The 13,843-nt window shown below is 47.3% G+C and overlaps 24 non-coding genes across 24 annotated transcripts; all 24 read right to left on the bottom strand.

The window, feature by feature from the left end:
- Nucleotides 1–113: 113 nt before the first annotated feature.
- TRNAP-CGG (transfer RNA proline (anticodon CGG)) lies at nucleotides 114–185 on the bottom strand. The gene has a single exon. It is a non-coding gene; the product is annotated as a tRNA-Pro (tRNA).
- A 932-nt stretch (nucleotides 186–1,117) lies between these two features.
- Nucleotides 1,118–1,229, bottom strand: TRNAL-CAA (transfer RNA leucine (anticodon CAA)). Its single transcript has 2 exons — nucleotides 1,192–1,229; nucleotides 1,118–1,163 (listed from the first exon to the last, which is right to left on the bottom strand). It is a non-coding gene; the product is annotated as a tRNA-Leu (tRNA).
- Nucleotides 1,230–1,522: 293 nt separating this feature from the next.
- TRNAV-AAC (transfer RNA valine (anticodon AAC)) lies at nucleotides 1,523–1,595 on the bottom strand. The gene has a single exon. It is a non-coding gene; the product is annotated as a tRNA-Val (tRNA).
- Nucleotides 1,596–1,980: 385 nt separating this feature from the next.
- TRNAP-AGG (transfer RNA proline (anticodon AGG)) lies at nucleotides 1,981–2,052 on the bottom strand. Its single transcript has one exon. It is a non-coding gene; the product is annotated as a tRNA-Pro (tRNA).
- Nucleotides 2,053–2,458: 406 nt separating this feature from the next.
- On the bottom strand, nucleotides 2,459–2,531 carry TRNAV-UAC (transfer RNA valine (anticodon UAC)). Its single transcript has one exon. It is a non-coding gene; the product is annotated as a tRNA-Val (tRNA).
- Nucleotides 2,532–3,911: 1,380 nt separating this feature from the next.
- TRNAL-CAA (transfer RNA leucine (anticodon CAA)) lies at nucleotides 3,912–4,023 on the bottom strand. Its single transcript has 2 exons — nucleotides 3,986–4,023; nucleotides 3,912–3,957 (listed from the first exon to the last, which is right to left on the bottom strand). It is a non-coding gene; the product is annotated as a tRNA-Leu (tRNA).
- A 293-nt stretch (nucleotides 4,024–4,316) lies between these two features.
- Nucleotides 4,317–4,389, bottom strand: TRNAV-AAC (transfer RNA valine (anticodon AAC)). The gene has a single exon. It is a non-coding gene; the product is annotated as a tRNA-Val (tRNA).
- A 385-nt stretch (nucleotides 4,390–4,774) lies between these two features.
- Nucleotides 4,775–4,846, bottom strand: TRNAP-AGG (transfer RNA proline (anticodon AGG)). Its single transcript has one exon. It is a non-coding gene; the product is annotated as a tRNA-Pro (tRNA).
- Nucleotides 4,847–5,251: 405 nt separating this feature from the next.
- TRNAV-UAC (transfer RNA valine (anticodon UAC)) lies at nucleotides 5,252–5,324 on the bottom strand. The gene has a single exon. It is a non-coding gene; the product is annotated as a tRNA-Val (tRNA).
- Nucleotides 5,325–5,709: 385 nt separating this feature from the next.
- TRNAP-CGG (transfer RNA proline (anticodon CGG)) lies at nucleotides 5,710–5,781 on the bottom strand. Its single transcript has one exon. It is a non-coding gene; the product is annotated as a tRNA-Pro (tRNA).
- Nucleotides 5,782–6,713: 932 nt separating this feature from the next.
- Nucleotides 6,714–6,825, bottom strand: TRNAL-CAA (transfer RNA leucine (anticodon CAA)). The gene is made up of 2 exons: nucleotides 6,788–6,825; nucleotides 6,714–6,759 (listed from the first exon to the last, which is right to left on the bottom strand). It is a non-coding gene; the product is annotated as a tRNA-Leu (tRNA).
- Nucleotides 6,826–7,118: 293 nt separating this feature from the next.
- Nucleotides 7,119–7,191, bottom strand: TRNAV-AAC (transfer RNA valine (anticodon AAC)). Its single transcript has one exon. It is a non-coding gene; the product is annotated as a tRNA-Val (tRNA).
- Nucleotides 7,192–7,576: 385 nt separating this feature from the next.
- TRNAP-AGG (transfer RNA proline (anticodon AGG)) lies at nucleotides 7,577–7,648 on the bottom strand. The gene has a single exon. It is a non-coding gene; the product is annotated as a tRNA-Pro (tRNA).
- Nucleotides 7,649–8,053: 405 nt separating this feature from the next.
- TRNAV-UAC (transfer RNA valine (anticodon UAC)) lies at nucleotides 8,054–8,126 on the bottom strand. The gene has a single exon. It is a non-coding gene; the product is annotated as a tRNA-Val (tRNA).
- Nucleotides 8,127–8,511: 385 nt separating this feature from the next.
- Nucleotides 8,512–8,583, bottom strand: TRNAP-CGG (transfer RNA proline (anticodon CGG)). Its single transcript has one exon. It is a non-coding gene; the product is annotated as a tRNA-Pro (tRNA).
- A 932-nt stretch (nucleotides 8,584–9,515) lies between these two features.
- Nucleotides 9,516–9,627, bottom strand: TRNAL-CAA (transfer RNA leucine (anticodon CAA)). The gene is made up of 2 exons: nucleotides 9,590–9,627; nucleotides 9,516–9,561 (listed from the first exon to the last, which is right to left on the bottom strand). It is a non-coding gene; the product is annotated as a tRNA-Leu (tRNA).
- Nucleotides 9,628–9,920: 293 nt separating this feature from the next.
- On the bottom strand, nucleotides 9,921–9,993 carry TRNAV-AAC (transfer RNA valine (anticodon AAC)). The gene has a single exon. It is a non-coding gene; the product is annotated as a tRNA-Val (tRNA).
- Nucleotides 9,994–10,374: 381 nt separating this feature from the next.
- Nucleotides 10,375–10,446, bottom strand: TRNAP-AGG (transfer RNA proline (anticodon AGG)). The gene has a single exon. It is a non-coding gene; the product is annotated as a tRNA-Pro (tRNA).
- Nucleotides 10,447–10,851: 405 nt separating this feature from the next.
- TRNAV-UAC (transfer RNA valine (anticodon UAC)) lies at nucleotides 10,852–10,924 on the bottom strand. The gene has a single exon. It is a non-coding gene; the product is annotated as a tRNA-Val (tRNA).
- Nucleotides 10,925–11,309: 385 nt separating this feature from the next.
- Nucleotides 11,310–11,381, bottom strand: TRNAP-CGG (transfer RNA proline (anticodon CGG)). The gene has a single exon. It is a non-coding gene; the product is annotated as a tRNA-Pro (tRNA).
- Nucleotides 11,382–12,313: 932 nt separating this feature from the next.
- Nucleotides 12,314–12,425, bottom strand: TRNAL-CAA (transfer RNA leucine (anticodon CAA)). Its single transcript has 2 exons — nucleotides 12,388–12,425; nucleotides 12,314–12,359 (listed from the first exon to the last, which is right to left on the bottom strand). It is a non-coding gene; the product is annotated as a tRNA-Leu (tRNA).
- Nucleotides 12,426–12,718: 293 nt separating this feature from the next.
- Nucleotides 12,719–12,791, bottom strand: TRNAV-AAC (transfer RNA valine (anticodon AAC)). The gene has a single exon. It is a non-coding gene; the product is annotated as a tRNA-Val (tRNA).
- A 381-nt stretch (nucleotides 12,792–13,172) lies between these two features.
- Nucleotides 13,173–13,244, bottom strand: TRNAP-AGG (transfer RNA proline (anticodon AGG)). Its single transcript has one exon. It is a non-coding gene; the product is annotated as a tRNA-Pro (tRNA).
- Nucleotides 13,245–13,649: 405 nt separating this feature from the next.
- On the bottom strand, nucleotides 13,650–13,722 carry TRNAV-UAC (transfer RNA valine (anticodon UAC)). Its single transcript has one exon. It is a non-coding gene; the product is annotated as a tRNA-Val (tRNA).
- Nucleotides 13,723–13,843: the final 121 nt, after the last annotated feature.

Here is a 13,843-nt window from a genome sequence, read left to right as displayed (position 1 = left end):
AAGTGGAAAATAGCGTGCAGGGTAAGGAACCTTCTCGACATACACAGCGTCTTATAGCATTGAAAAGAAGAAAGGCTCCTATATGACAAGCAGCCTGAAAACTTCCACAGGATGGGCTCGTCCGGGATTTGAACCCGGGACCTCTCGCACCCGAAGCGAGAATCATACCCCTAGACCAACGAGCCTGAGTGGCCAGGAGACATTTTGAACAATTACTGAAGCGTCTTTCAGAAAACAGCAGGGCTATTTGGCTCGTCTCCCTATAAGTGAGCCACACAAAGTCATGTTTTCTCTCAAGTTGTTGTTTTTTCACTCCAGCAATGAAGGGGGCAGCCAATCTCCTATCGGCCAGTGAGCAGTAAAAAGGCACAGATGAGAACAGCAAGCACTTTCTGGCACTTGTACTCCTCTGCAAGTCCTGGACCCTTGCTCCATAGACTTCCACACCAGAAGCAATGAAGGGCCCACCATTTCTTGCGCCTGAGAAAGAGGTGTTTGATATTTGGATTCAAACGCGCTCGCTCAGCGCTCGATCAGGCGAGATCAGGCGAGATTTATATGAGTGGCTCACAGGCCTGAAACATTCACCTGGGAGACCCAGAGTGGCTGACTTCCCAGTATGGCCATTGTTGGGCGAGTCTCCTCCTTTCCTCCTGCCTCAATCTAGAATTGGCTGCAAATCACAAGAGGGAGTGCAATGTCCGTGTGTAGTGCCTACTCCCAGCTACCTCTCTGTCTTCCTTATGTAAATTAGAATTTGCAAGGGGGGACCATTGGCAATCTGCTCCTCCCACATAACCAGGAAGCCCTGTTGAACATGTCTGCCTGTGTTGTTGCAGTGACAGTGCCTTCTCTGCCCAAAAGGTGGCAGGAGAGCCTCACAACAAATGATGGGATCAACTGCTTATTTCGAAACCCAGCATGGCAGTTACTGTGATGGAGTGCAAATGTAATGGAAGGTGTGCCTGAGGTGTCCCTTTCAGAAATACATGGAATTGTGATTGAGGGCCCAGCCTGGTGGATTTCTCTTTATTTATTACAGGTTCCTGTAAATATTGTGGTGTGTCTGGGGAATGCACTGCAAACATTAGGAAGACTTAAGGGTGTAAAAGGGAACTGTCAGAAGTGGGATTTGAACCCACGCCTCCATGAGGAGACCAGAAGGCTCAGCATCACTGAAGATCAAGCTCTCTTGAGTCTGGCGCCTTAGACCACTCGGCCATCCTGACGGCTCAGGGTGTGCTTAGTTCTGACTTTTCTGTCTGCACCTGCCAACGTTTCCACTTACAACGTTCACAGCAATGTCACAGGTGTAAAGGCCCCAACAATACAACATAGCTCACACAAAATAAAAATAGGCCCAAGAACAACCCCCAGATGATCGATGGAGATAACTTTGTTTCGTCTGCAAAGGTAAAAAAAAATTCTCGCGGCTCACTGTGTTCAAAGACCACCTCTTCTTAAACTTGCATTGAGATAATAAGGTTTTAGAGTGTGCACAAAAAAAGAATCCAATGCACAGTGTTTCTGCCCGGTCTCGAACCGGGGACCTTTCGCGTGTTAGGCGAACGTGATGACCACTACACTACAGAAACTACCTTGGTGGTTTCTACTGTTAGAGGAAAGTTTCTCTCAAGTCTTCACCCTACTTCTATTCTGCTGTATCAGCAGCGGCTCAGAATGTGCAGAACAAGTGTGAAAACCTCAGAGATATCATCCAACATGCTTGCAATTAGACGTATTCAAAACTCACTTGTGCAGGCATCGACAGGCAAATATCTGATGCCTAAATGCCAGCGAGTACAGCTTGGGAAAGCATCACCTGGGACACACTGAGACTAAGCAGGTAGGCAGATAAAGCATGGTGATCCATTTTTCTTCTGAGGTTAGAAATATGTTGTGCAACAATGCACCCAGTATAACGAGAAATAGTCAGGCATAGTGCATTTTTAGTAGGGTTTGTATGTTTACCTCTAAAAAAGGCTCGTCTGGGATTTGAACCCGGGACCTCTCGCACCCTAAGCGAGAATCATACCCCTAGACCAACGAGCCACACAAGAGTCACCTCTGACACGGCTCCAGGGGTTAGTGGCAGCTAGCCAGTACATGCTGCTCTGTTCTGCAATATGATTGCTGTCTTTTCCATGACCGTCATCAAACAAGAAATTAAAAAGCCTCTGTCCTTCAGACAGTTTGTTTGCTTTAAGTGTCTGCTCGTGGTGAGGACAAGAGAAGCATTTCTTCTCTCATGCCTTGCTTTCATGAAGTAGGCCCACCCTACAGAGCAAAGTGCGAGCAAGCGAATGGCGCAAGCTATCGTCACTTCTCTTTTCGTGCTGTCACTGAGATCTCTGGAGCACACTACGTCAGGCTGGTGAGGAATAGACAGCCTCTATTATCTCAGCTTTCCTATAAAGTGAGCCAGTAAATGCAAACACTGTGAAAAACAGCAAGCTGCTGTTTCTGCCCGGTCCCGAACCAGGGACCTTTCGCGTGTAAGGCGAATGTGATAACCACTACACTACAGAAACAGACACTACCTCAGGAATCTTGTTGGCATGTATTGGGTTGGAATGCACAGACTAAGGGCCAACGTCCTTGAAGCTCAAAGTTGGGCTCTCCTTACCCGGTCTCTCTTTCTTTGGAATGAGGACCACTTTTTTCCCATGAGGCGATTTTGAAACCATATCCTGAAATGACACTAGAAAAACACTTTGCATGTAATGTTCCTACACTGCTGGTCCAGCCCAGAAAAGCAGTTGCAACGAAGTCCTGCACTCCTTTATCATGTCAAAAGTGGAAAATAGCGTGCAGGGTAAGGAACCTTCTCGACATACACAGCGTCTTATAGCATTGAAAAGAAGAAAGGCTCCTATATGACAAGCAGCCTGAAAAATTCCACAGGATGGGCTCGTCCAGGATTTGAACCCGGGACCTCTCGCACCCAAAGCGAGAATCATACCCCTAGACCAACGAGCCAGAGTGGCCAGGAGACATTTTGAACAATTACTGAAGCGTCTTTCTGAAAACAGCAGGGCTATTTGGCTCGTCTCCCTATAAGTGAGCCACACAAAGTCATGTTTTCTCTCAAGTTGTTGTTTTTTCACTCCAGCAAGGAAGGGGGCAGCCAATCTCCTATCGGCCAGTGAGCAGTAAAAAGGCACAGATGAGAACAGCAAGCACTTTCTGGCACTTGTACTCCTCTGCAAGTCCTGGACCCTTGCTCCATAGACTTCCACACCAGAAGCAATGAAGGGCCCACCATTTCTTGCGCCTGAGAAAGAGGTGTTTGATATTTGGATTCAAACGCGCTCGCTCAGCGCTCGATCAGGCGAGATCAGGCGAGATTTATATGAGTGGCTCACAGGCCTGAAACATTCACCTGGGAGACCCAGAGTGGCTGACTTCCCAGTATGGCCATTGTTGAGCGAGTCTCCTCCTTTCCTCCTGCCTCAATCTAGAATTGGCTGCAAATCACAAGAGGGAGTGCAATGTCCGTGTGTAGTGCCTACTCCCAGCTACCTCTCTGTCTTCCTTATGTAAATTAGAATTTGCAAGGGGGGACCATTGGCAATCTGCTCCTCCCACATAACCAGGAAGCCCTGTTGAACATGTCTGCCTGTGTTGTTGCAGTGACAGTGCCTTCTCTGCCCAAAAGGTGGCAGGAGAGCCTCACAACAAATGATGGGATCAACTGCTTATTTCGAAACCCAGCATGGCAGTTACTGTGATGGAGTGCAAATGTAATGGAAGGTGTGCCTGAGGTGTCCCTTTCAGAAATACATGGAATTGTGATTGAGGGCCCAGCCTGGTGGATTTCTCTTTATTTATTACAGGTTCCTGTAAATATTGTGGTGTGTCTGGGGAATGCACTGCAAACATTAGGAAGACTTAAGGGTGTAAAAGGGAACTGTCAGAAGTGGGATTTGAACCCACGCCTCCATGAGGAGACCAGAAGGCTCAGCATCACTGAAGATCAAGCTCTCTTGAGTCTGGCGCCTTAGACCACTCGGCCATCCTGACGGCTCAGGGTGTGCTTAGTTCTGACTTTTCTGTCTGCACCTGCCAACGTTTCCACTTACAACGTTCACAGCAATGTCACAGGTGTAAAGGCCCCAACAATACAACATAGCTCACACAAAATAAAAATAGGCCCAAGAACAACCCCCAGATGATCGATGGAGATAACTTTGTTTCGTCTGCAAAGGTTAAAAAAAATTCTCGCGGCTCACTGTGTTCAAAGACCACCTCTTCTTAAACTTGCATTGAGATAATAAGGTTTTAGAGTGTGCACAAAAAAAGCATCCAATGCACAGTGTTTCTGCCCGGTCTCGAACCGGGGACCTTTCGCGTGTTAGGCGAACGTGATGACCACTACACTACAGAAACTACCTTGGTGCTTTCTACTGTTAGAGGAAAGTTTCTCTCAAGTCTTCACCCTACTTCTATTCTGCTGTATCAGCAGCGGCTCAGAATATGCAGAACAAGTGTGAAAACCTCAGAGATATCATCCAACATGCTTGCAATTAGACGTATTCAAAACTCACTTGTGCAGGCATCGACAGGCAAATATTTGATGCCTAAATGCCAGCGAGTACAGCTTGGGAAAGCATCACCTGGGACACACTGAGACTAAGCAGGTAGGCAGATAAAGCATGGTGATCCATTTTTCTTCTGAGGTTAGAAATATGTTGTGCAACAATGCACCCAGTATAACGAGAAATAGTCAGGCATAGTGCTTTTTTAGTAGGGTTTGTATGTTTACCTCTAAAAAGGGCTCGTCCGGGATTTGAACCCGGGACCTCTCGCACCCTAAGCGAGAATCATACCCCTAGACCAACGAGCCACGCAAGAGTCACCTCTGACACGGCTCCAGGGGTTAGTGGCAGCTAGCCAGTACATGCTGCTCTGTTCTGCAATATGATTGCTGTCTTTTCCATGACCGTCATCAAACAAGAAATTAAAAAGCCTCTGTCCTTCAGACAGTTTGTTTGCTTTAAGTGTCTGCTCGTGGTGAGGACAAGAGAAGCATTTCTTCTCTCATGCCTTGCTTTCATGAAGTAGGCCCACCCTACAGAGCAAAGTGCGAGCAAGCGAATGGCGCAAGCTATCGTCACTTCTCTTTTCGAGCTGTCACTGAGATCTCTGGAGCACACTACTTCAGGCTGGTGAGGAATAGACAGCCTCTATTATCTCAGCTTTTCTACAAAGTGAGCCAGTAAATGCAAACACTGTGAAAAACAGCAAGCTGCATTTCTGCCCGGTCTCGAACCAGGGACCTTTCGCGTGTAAGGCGAACGTGATAACCACTACACTACAGAAACAGACACTACCTCAGGAATCTTGTTGGCGTGTATTGGGTTGGAACGCACAGACTAAGGGCCAACGTCCTTGAAGCTCAAAGTTGGGCTCTCCTTACCCGGTCTCTCTTTCTTTGGAAGACAGGAATGAGGACCACTTTTTTCCCCAAGAGGCGATTTTGAAACCATATCCTGAAATGACACTAGAAAAACTCTTTGCATGTAATGTTCCTAAACTGCTGGTCCAGCCCAGAAAAGCAGTTGCAAGGAAGTCCTGCACTCCTTTATCATGTCAAAAGTGGAAAATAGCGTGCAGGGTAAGGAACCTTCTCGACATACACAGCGTCTTATAGCATTGAAAAGAAGAAAGGCTCCTATATGACAAGCAGCCTGAAAACTTCCACAGGATGGGCTCGTCCGGGATTTGAACCCGGGACCTCTCGCACCCGAAGCGAGAATCATACCCCTAGACCAACGAGCCTGAGTGGCCAGGAGACATTTTGAACAATTACTGAAGCGTCTTTCAGAAAACAGCAGGGCTATTTGGCTCGTCTCCCTATAAGTGAGCCACACAAAGTCATGTTTTCTCTCAAGTTGTTGTTTTTTCACTCCAGCAATGAAGGGGGCAGCCAATCTCCTATCGGCCAGTGAGCAGTAAAAAGGCACAGATGAGAACAGCAAGCACTTTCTGGCACTTGTACTCCTCTGCAAGTCCTGGACCCTTGCTCCATAGACTTCCACACCAGAAGCAATGAAGGGCCCACCATTTCTTGCGCCTGAGAAAGAGGTGTTTGATATTTGGATTCAAACGCGCTCGCTCAGCGCTCGATCAGGCGAGATCAGGCGAGATTTATATGAGTGGCTCACAGGCCTGAAACATTCACCTGGGAGACCCAGAGTGGCTGACTTCCCAGTATGGCCATTGTTGGGCGAGTCTCCTCCTTTCCTCCTGCCTCAATCTAGAATTGGCTGCAAATCACAAGAGGGAGTGCAATGTCCGTGTGTAGTGCCTACTACCAGCTACCTCTCTGTCTTCCTTATGTAAATTAGAATTTTCAAGGGGGGACCATTGGCAATCTGCTCCTCCCACATAACCAGGAAGCCCTGTTGAACATGTCTGCCTGTGTTGTTGCAGGGACAGTGCCTTCTCTGCCAAAAAGGTGGCAGGAGAGCCTCACAACAAATGATGGGATCAACTGCTTATTTCGAAACCCAGCAAGGCAGTTACTGTGATGGATTGCAAATGTAATGGAAGGTGTGCCTGAGGTGTCACTTTCAGAAATACATGAAATTGTGATTGAGGGCCCAGCCTGGTGGATTTCTCTTTATTTACTACAGGTTCCCGCAAATATTGTGGTGTGTGTGGGGAATGCACTGCAAAAATTAGGAAGACTTAAGGGTGTAAAAGGGACCTGTCAGAAGTGGGATTTGAACCCACGCCTCCATGAGGAGACCAGAAGGCTCAGCATCACTGAAGATCAAGCTCTCTTGAGTCTGGCGCCTTAGACCACTCGGCCATCCTGACGGCTCAGGGTGTGCTTAGTTCTGACTTTTCTGTCTGCACCTGCCAACGTTTCCACTTACAACGTTCACAGAAATGTCACAGGTGTAAAGGCCCCAACAATACAACATAGCTCACACAAAATAAAAATAGGCCCAAGAACAACCCCCAGATGATCGATGGAGATAACTTTGTTTCGTCTGCAAAGGTAAAAAAAAATTCTCGCGGCTCACTGTGTTCAAAGACCACCTCTTCTTAAACTTGCATTGAGATAATAAGGTTTTAGAGTGTGCACAAAAAAAGCATCCAATGCACAGTGTTTCTGCCCCGTCTCGAACCGGGGACCTTTCGCGTGTTAGGCGAACGTGATGACCACTACACTACAGAAACTACCTTGGTGCTTTCTACTGTTAGAGGAAAGTTTCTCTCAAGTCTTCACCCTACTTCTATTCTGCTGTATCAGCAGCGGCTCAGAATATGCAGAACAAGTGTGAAAACCTCAGAGATATCATCCAACATGCTTGCAATTAGACGTATTCAAAACTCACTTGTGCAGGCATCGACAGGCAAATATTTGATGCCTAAATGCCAGCGAGTACAGCTTGGGAAAGCATCACCTGGGACACACTGAGACTAAGCAGGTAGGCAGATAAAGCATGGTGATCCATTTTTCTTCTGAGGTTAGAAATATGTTGTGCAACAATGCACCCAGTATAACGAGAAATAGTCAGGCATAGTGCTTTTTTAGTAGGGTTTGTATGTTTACCTCTAAAAAGGGCTCGTCCGGGATTTGAACCCGGGACCTCTCGCACCCTAAGCGAGAATCATACCCCTAGACCAACGAGCCACGCAAGAGTCACCTCTGACACGGCTCCAGGGGTTAGTGGCAGCTAGCCAGTACATGCTGCTCTGTTCTGCAATATGATTGCTGTCTTTTCCATGACCGTCATCAAACAAGAAATTAAAAAGCCTCTGTCCTTCAGACAGTTTGTTTGCTTTAAGTGTCTGCTCGTGGTGAGGACAAGAGAAGCATTTCTTCTCTCATGCCTTGCTTTCATGAAGTAGGCCCACCCTACAGAGCAAAGTGCGAGCAAGCGAATGGCGCAAGCTATCGTCACTTCTCTTTTCGAGCTGTCACTGAGATCTCTGGAGCACACTACGTCAGGCTGGTGAGGAATAGACAGCCTCTATTATCTCAGCTTTTCTACAAAGTGAGCCAGTAAATGCAAACACTGTGAAAAACAGCAAGCTGCATTTCTGCCCGGTCTCGAACCAGGGACCTTTCGCGTGTAAGGCGAACGTGATAACCACTACACTACAGAAACAGACACTACCTCAGGAATCTTGTTGGCGTGTATTGGGTTGGAACGCACAGACTAAGGGCCAACGTCCTTGAAGCTCAAAGTTGGGCTCTCCTTACCCGGTCTCTCTTTCTTTGGAAGACAGGAATGAGGACCACTTTTTTCCCCAAGAGGCGATTTTGAAACCATATCCTGAAATGACACTAGAAAAACTCTTTGCATGTAATGTTCCTAAACTGCTGGTCCAGCCCAGAAAAGCAGTTGCAAGGAAGTCCTGCACTCCTTTATCATGTCAAAAGTGGAAAATAGCGTGCAGGGTAAGGAACCTTCTCGACATACACAGCGTCTTATAGCATTGAAAAGAAGAAAGGCTCCTATATGACAAGCAGCCTGAAAACTTCCACAGGATGGGCTCGTCCGGGATTTGAACCCGGGACCTCTCGCACCCGAAGCGAGAATCATACCCCTAGACCAACGAGCCTGAGTGGCCAGGAGACATTTTGAACAATTACTGAAGCGTCTTTCAGAAAACAGCAGGGCTATTTGGCTCGTCTCCCTATAAGTGAGCCACACAAAGTCATGTTTTCTCTCAAGTTGTTGTTTTTTCACTCCAGCAATGAAGGGGGCAGCCAATCTCCTATCGGCCAGTGAGCAGTAAAAAGGCACAGATGAGAACAGCAAGCACTTTCTGGCACTTGTACTCCTCTGCAAGTCCTGGACCCTTGCTCCATAGACTTCCACACCAGAAGCAATGAAGGGCCCACCATTTCTTGCGCCTGAGAAAGAGGTGTTTGATATTTGGATTCAAACGCGCTCGCTCAGCGCTCGATCAGGCGAGATCAGGCGAGATTTATATGAGTGGCTCACAGGCCTGAAACATTCACCTGGGAGACCCAGAGTGGCTGACTTCCCAGTATGGCCATTGTTGGGCGAGTCTCCTCCTTTCCTCCTGCCTCAATCTAGAATTGGCTGCAAATCACAAGAGGGAGTGCAATGTCCGTGTGTAGTGCCTACTACCAGCTACCTCTCTGTCTTCCTTATGTAAATTAGAATTTTCAAGGGGGGACCATTGGCAATCTGCTCCTCCCACATAACCAGGAAGCCCTGTTGAACATGTCTGCCTGTGTTGTTGCAGGGACAGTGCCTTCTCTGCCAAAAAGGTGGCAGGAGAGCCTCACAACAAATGATGGGATCAACTGCTTATTTCGAAACCCAGCAAGGCAGTTACTGTGATGGATTGCAAATGTAATGGAAGGTGTGCCTGAGGTGTCACTTTCAGAAATACATGAAATTGTGATTGAGGGCCCAGCCTGGTGGATTTCTCTTTATTTACTACAGGTTCCCGCAAATATTGTGGTGTGTGTGGGGAATGCACTGCAAAAATTAGGAAGACTTAAGGGTGTAAAAGGGACCTGTCAGAAGTGGGATTTGAACCCACGCCTCCATGAGGAGACCAGAAGGCTCAGCATCACTGAAGATCAAGCTCTCTTGAGTCTGGCGCCTTAGACCACTCGGCCATCCTGACGGCTCAGGGTGTGCTTAGTTCTGACTTTTCTGTCTGCACCTGCCAACGTTTCCACTTACAACGTTCACAGAAATGTCACAGGTGTAAAGGCCCCAACAATACAACATAGCTCACACAAAATAAAAATAGGCCCAAGAACAACCCCCAGATGATCGATGGAGATAACTTTGTTTCGTCTGCAAAGGTAAAAAAAAATTCTCGCGGCTCACTGTGTTCAAAGACCACCTCTTCTTAAACTTGCATTGAGATAATAAGGTTTTAGAGTGTGCACAAAAAAAGCATCCAATGCACAGTGTTTCTGCCCCGTCTCGAACCGGGGACCTTTCGCGTGTTAGGCGAACGTGATGACCACTACACTACAGAAACTACCTTGGTGCTTTCTACTGTTAGAGGAAAGTTTCTCTCAAGTCTTCACCCTACTTCTATTCTGCTGTATCAGCAGCGGCTCAGAATGTGCAGAACAAGTGTGAAAACCTCAGAGATATCATCCAACATGCTTGCAATTAGACGTATTCAAAACTCACTTGTGCAGGCATCGACAGGCAAATATCTGATGCCTAAATGCCAGCGAGTACAGCTTGGGAAAGCATCACCTGGGACACACTGAGACTAAGCAGGTAGGCAGATAAAGCATGGTGATCCATTTTTCTTCTGAGGTTAGAAATATGTTGTGCAACAATGCACCCAGTATAACGAGAAATAGTCATAGTGCTTTTTTAGTAGGGTTTGTATGTTTACCTCTAAAAAGGGCTCGTCCGGGATTTGAACCCGGGACCTCTCGCACCCTAAGCGAGAATCATACCCCTAGACCAACGAGCCACGCAAGAGTCACCTCTGACACGGCTCCAGGGGTTAGTGGCAGCTAGCCAGTACATGCTGCTCTGTTCTGCAATATGATTGCTGTCTTTTCCATGACCGTCATCAAACAAGAAATTAAAAAGCCTCTGTCCTTCAGACAGTTTGTTTGCTTTAAGTGTCTGCTCGTGGTGAGGACAAGAGAAGCATTTCTTCTCTCATGCCTTGCTTTCATGAAGTAGGCCCACCCTACAGAGCAAAGTGCGAGCAAGCGAATGGCGCAAGCTATCGTCACTTCTCTTTTCGAGCTGTCACTGAGGTCTCTGGAGCACACTACGTCAGGCTGGTGAGGAATAGACAGCCTCTATTATCTCAGCTTTTCTATAAAGTGAGCCAGTAAATGCAAACACTGTGAAAAACAGCAAGCTGCATTTCTGCCCGGTCTCGAACCAGGGACCTTTCGCGTGTAAGGCGAACGTGATAACCACTACACTACAGAAACAGACACTACCTCAGGAATCTTGTTGGCGTGTATTGGGTTGGAACGCACAGACTAAGGGCCAACGTCCTTGAAGCTCAAAGTTGGGCTCTCCTTACCCGGTCTCTCTTTCTTTGGAAGACAGGAATGAGGACCACTTTTTTCCCCAAGAGGCGATTTTGAAACCATATCCTGAAATGACACTAGAAAAACTCTTTGCATGTAATGTTCCTACACTGCTGGTCCAGCCCAGAAAAGCAGTTGCAAGGAAGTCCTGCACTCCTTTATCATGTCAAAAGTGGAAAATAGCGTGCAGGGTAAGGAACCTTCTCGACATACACAGCGTCTTATAGCATTGAAAAGAAGAAAGGCTCCTATATGACAAGCAGCCTGAAAACTTCCACAGGATGGGCTCGTCCGGGATTTGAACCCGGGACCTCTCGCACCCGAAGCGAGAATCATACCCCTAGACCAACGAGCCTGAGTGGCCAGGAGACATTTTGAACAATTACTGAAGCGTCTTTCAGAAAACAGCAGGGCTATTTGGCTCGTCTCCCTATAAGTGAGCCACACAAAGTCATGTTTTCTCTCAAGTTGTTGTTTTTTCACTCCAGCAAGGAAGGGGGCAGCCAATCTCCTATCGGCCAGTGAGCAGTAAAAAGGCACAGATGAGAACAGCAAGCACTTTCTGGCACTTGTACTCCTCTGCAAGTCCTGGACCCTTGCTCCATAGACTTCCACACCAGAAGCAATGAAGGGCCCACCATTTCTTGCGCCTGAGAAAGAGGTGTTTGATATTTGGATTCAAACGCGCTCGCTCAGCGCTCGATCAGGCTCGATCAGGCGAGATTTATATGAGTGGCTCACAGGCCTGAAACATTCACCTGGGAGACCCAGAGTGGCTGACTTCCCAGTATGGCCATTGTTGGGCGAGTCTCCTCCTTTCCTCCTGCCTCAATCTAGAATTGGCTGCAAATCACAAGAGGGAGTGCAATGTCCGTGTGTAGTGCCTACTACCAGCTACCTCTCTGTCTTCCTTATGTAAATTAGAATTTTCAAGGGGGGACCATTGGCAATCTGCTCCTCCCACATAACCAGGAAGCCCTGTTGAACATGTCTGCCTGTGTTGTTGCAGGGACAGTGCCTTCTCTGCCAAAAAGGTGGCAGGAGAGCCTCACAACAAATGATGGGATCAACTGCTTATTTCGAAACCCAGCAAGGCAGTTACTGTGATGGATTGCAAATGTAATGGAAGGTGTGCCTGAGGTGTCACTTTCAGAAATACATGGAATTGTAATTGAGGGCCCAGCCTGGTGGATTTCTCTTTATTTACTACAGGTTCCCGCAAATATTGTGGTGTGTGTGGGGAATGCACTGCAAAAATTAGGAAGACTTAAGGGTGTAAAAGGGACCTGTCAGAAGTGGGATTTGAACCCACGCCTCCATGAGGAGACCAGAAGGCTCAGCATCACTGAAGATCAAGCTCTCTTGAGTCTGGCGCCTTAGACCACTCGGCCATCCTGACGGCTCAGGGTGTGCTTAGTTCTGACTTTTCTGTCTGCACCTGCCAACGTTTCCACTTACAACGTTCACAGCAATGTCACAGGTGTAAAGGCCCCAACAATACAACATAGCTCACACAAAATAAAAATAGGCCCAAGAACAACCCCCAGATGATCGATGGAGATAACTTTGTTTCGTCTGCAAAGGTAAAAAAAAATTCTCGCGGCTCACTGTGTTCAAAGACCACCTCTTCTTAAACTTGCATTGAGATAATAAGGTTTTAGAGTGTGCACAAAAAAAGCATCCAATGCACAGTGTTTCTGCCCCGTCTCGAACCGGGGACCTTTCGCGTGTTAGGCGAACGTGATGACCACTACACTACAGAAACTACCTTGGTGCTTTCTACTGTTGGAGGAAAGTTTCTCTCAAGTCTTCACCCTACTTCTATTCTGCTGTATCAGCAGCGGCTCAGAATGTGCAGAACAAGTGTGAAAACCTCAGAGATATCATCCAACATGCTTGCAATTAGACGTATTCAAAACTCACTTGTGCAGGCATCGACAGGCAAATATCTGATGCCTAAATGCCAGCGAGTACAGCTTGGGAAAGCATCACCTGGGACACACTGAGACTAAGCAGGTAGGCAGATAAAGCATGGTGATCCATTTTTCTTCTGAGGTTAGAAATATGTTGTGCAACAATGCACCCAGTATAACGAGAAATAGTCATAGTGCTTTTTTAGTAGGGTTTGTATGTTTACCTCTAAAAAGGGCTCGTCCGGGATTTGAACCCGGGACCTCTCGCACCCTAAGCGAGAATCATACCCCTAGACCAACGAGCCACGCAAGAGTCACCTCTGACACGGCTCCAGGGGTTAGTGGCAGCTAGCCAGTACATGCTGCTCTGTTCTGCAATATGATTGCTGTCTTTTCCATGACCGTCATCAAACAAGAAATTAAAAAGCCTCTGTCCTTCAGACAGTTTGTTTGCTTTAAGTGTCTGCTCGTGGTGAGGACAAGAGAAGCATTTCTTCTCTCATGCCTTGCTTTCATGAAGTAGGCCCACCCTACAGAGCAAAGTGCGAGCAAGCGAATGGCGCAAGCTATCGTCACTTCTCTTTTCGAGCTGTCACTGAGGTCTCTGGAGCACACTACGTCAGGCTGGTGAGGAATAGACAGCCTCTATTATCTCAGCTTTTCTATAAAGTGAGCCAGTAAATGCAAACACTGTGAAAAACAGCAAGCTGCATTTCTGCCCGGTCTCGAACCAGGGACCTTTCGCGTGTAAGGCGAACGTGATAACCACTACACTACAGAAACAGACACTACCTCAGGAATCTTGTTGGCGTGTATTGGGTTGGAACGCACAGACTAAGGGCCAACGTCCTTGAAGCTCAAAGTTGGGCTCTCCTTACCCGGTCTCTCTTTCTTTGGAAGACAG

Source organism: Lissotriton vulgaris, chromosome 10, assembly GCF_964263255.1.
Source record: "Lissotriton vulgaris chromosome 10, aLisVul1.2, whole genome shotgun sequence".
Lineage (NCBI taxonomy): Eukaryota > Metazoa > Chordata > Amphibia > Caudata > Salamandridae > Lissotriton > Lissotriton vulgaris.
The sequence above is the reverse complement of the archived record's forward strand: the minus strand, read 5'-3'. Positions and strand labels throughout refer to the sequence as shown.